Below are 3,012 nucleotides of genomic sequence, written 5' to 3' on the forward strand. Positions count from 1 at the left end.
CGTTTAATGGGATATTTTGCATTTCTTTTCACACCAACTCTTCAAAATCTGTGTATCCACTTACAGCCCATCTTAATTCAGATGCTAAATTTTCATGAGGAATACTTGATCTGTATTTAGATTTCATAAAATACATTTGAAAGTAGATTCACATACCCAGGTTCATCCAAACATACTGAAAACATTTAAGAGTTTGCCAATAACTGAATTATCAAGTTTTAAGTTTAATAAAATGTAGTTCCTTAGTCATACTATACCACATTTCAGATGCTCAAAAGACACAAGTCTAGTGCTACTGAATGCACAGCACAACTCTAAATGATCTGTTTTTACATGTTCTGTGGTCTGACTGTACATAACTCTCCTGTTAGTAACTAAAGGGTTGGCAAACACATCTCTTCCAAGCATACATTAAGCATTCACGCTACTCCTATGGCTTGTTTGACTTGGGAGCTAGCAGTGCTGAAATCTATCAGAAAGCATGACGACACCTCATTCGTGGCATTGTGGAGCTAAGCGAAATATTTTGGATCAGAAATTGCTTTGAATTATTTGTTTTCATTGTAATCTTTTCTCCAGGCCTTTGTGTGTTTTGATACAGTTCGTTTGAATTGGCTAAATAAATCATTTTGTTTGCTTGCAAAATTCCCAAAGGAGAAACTTTAAATCCATATACATGAGATTCCTGCTATGTTTAGCGGTGCATTTGCTGAAGACTTGTGGGATAATTTATTTCCTCTTAAAGCCATAGTGCAGCCTGGGAGATGGCTATCAGCTGACCTTTTTGTGACACACAGATGAGGCAGTAGAATTTAGAATTTGGAATGGACGTGGGTACTGGTCTTTACAGTTAATACAACACAGAGTAGCCACGCCATATGTGTTTAATTTTTTTTCAGCCAGTGAATTGAACTAAGTCAGTTATACGTCAGGCAGTTCCTGTAAAAAACTATATGGCTAAGGTAAGTCGTGATAATTGAAAAGAATTTGTTAACCTGCTGAAAACCATGAGAGAAAATGAAACTCCCGTGGTCCTGGCACCTGCCCTGCTGGTAGGTGGTGAGGCATTTGCTGGTGTGGACCCGGACATTGGCTTAACGTTCAGAGCATGTGTGGGGGGCAGGGCAGAGTGGGGAGAACGGTGGGATGGTGTAGATCATTGTCTAGGAAGATGGGAAAACCAGAACAATCGAAAGAATCAGGGTGTTTTAGTGAAAACCTGTCACCCAGGCTGAATATTGATCTTCTGTTACCGTTTCTCGGTAAATCCCGGCTGTTCGTGTAACCATGCCCAGTAAATGTACGTCTGTCCAGTGATGGGAGTGGTCACAAATATTACTTGTTTTCTACCCTCCATTTAAACAGCATCTTTCCCCGCTACATTTCTAACTGCCATGTTCTCTCTAACTCTAAGCTCATCTGCTAGGTGGTGGTTTTGCCCCGTTGTAAAAACCTTCCCTGGGGAACGATGTGTTCTGTTTCTATTTGGTCGTTATCAGCAAGTAAGCTTCCCTGAGCTTGAACACGGGTGTAGCTCTTGACCTCTCAGTCCCCACACCACTCCTCTCTGCACAGACAGTCTCGGTTGTTCAGGGTTGATATGGAAACCAGGAAATACAAGAATGGGCCCTGCTCCCAGCCTAGGTCTCCCAGGTCACAAGCCTGTCTGAGAACATGCTGCTTTTTTTTCAGGGGCCCTCGTTTGTTGTCTTCTTTCCTAAAGTGTCATCTTTACCTTAAAACTGAAAGACTTTGTATCTCTGCTTCCAATTATGATCAGCATAGGTGTTTATGGGATGTGTAATCAATGTAGACCTACCATTTGTGTGGTTTTTTTTTAATTTAACATTTCTCAAAACTGAGCACAAGTTATTTTTTTGCTGCCTAATACTTCATATTAATCTGCATCGTTGTCAAACAGTTCCTCAGTTGTTGGCTGGCTACGTTATTTCACTGTTAGGAATGAAGTGGCTATAAGCATCTTTTTGTTTGGTTTGACCACATTTGAAGAACTATCTTCCCTCCTCCTTTTAAAACTGTTCCCTTGGGCATTACTTTCAGAACTAAAATCACTGGGTCAAAGCGTTGATCATTTTTTTGTCTCTCGATGGGTCTTGCCGGGAGACTCATCTTAATGGCCCTTTGGTGCCACAGTGGATCCCCCTGGTGGAGGATGCAGGTGGTTTACAAGTGGATTCAACTCGAGGAAGAGCGGTGACTGAGGTTGCAGTCTCGAGAGCAAACCTTGCTGGGCAGCAGGCAGTTAAGCTTGATCGTATGCACATGACCCCCCCTCTCCTTCCTCTCAGATCCACTCCTCTCCATAGCTCAGCCCTTCTTCCTCTCATCTGCTAGAGAATTCAAGCATCTGTCCAGAACGTTCTTTATATATTGAATGGAGAGGACAGCGTCTATTAGTTTTTCTAATTCCATTTCCATGTCTTTCGTGCATCAGGTGCGGGCTTGTTCTCTTGCCTGTCCCAGCCTGAAGCTGCACTTACTCACAGATGGCAGTCACATGGTTACATCTGGCCTGCTCACTGTCCTTACCAAAAGCGTTCTGGTTAAAACCAGAGAGAGCCGGAGACTAGAGAAAATAGCAAAGAAAATCAGGACCAGATTACTTGAGGGAGCACAGTTTAATTTTGGTTTTAAATATACAGCTGGATACAACTTCTACCCAAAAATGGATTCTTGAATCAGTGCCAGTACGAGAAGGAAGCATGCCCTTTTCTCTTTTTCAAAGCCATGCCTGAATTTCCCCCTCAGCTTCCTTCTTCGTTGGGTGCCCTTGATTTTCCCAAAGCCTGTTTAGAACTTTCCCACTTTTCACCCTTGTTCTGCTTGCGCCCCACGGTGTACCCCTGGGAGTTTGCTGGGTCTGTGCCTTTTGAAGTACTCTTTCAGGTGCATGGGCTGGACATTGCTTTTTTACTATAGGCAGAAATTGGGGTGCTGTGGGTACAGCTCTCCTCCTTGGCTAATCCCACTGCAGTCGTATTTCTCACACTC

The sequence above is a fragment of the Leucopleurus acutus genome (assembly GCF_964270905.1).
Source record: "Leucopleurus acutus genome assembly, chromosome: 10".
Taxonomy (NCBI): domain Eukaryota; kingdom Metazoa; phylum Chordata; class Mammalia; order Artiodactyla; family Delphinidae; genus Leucopleurus; species Leucopleurus acutus.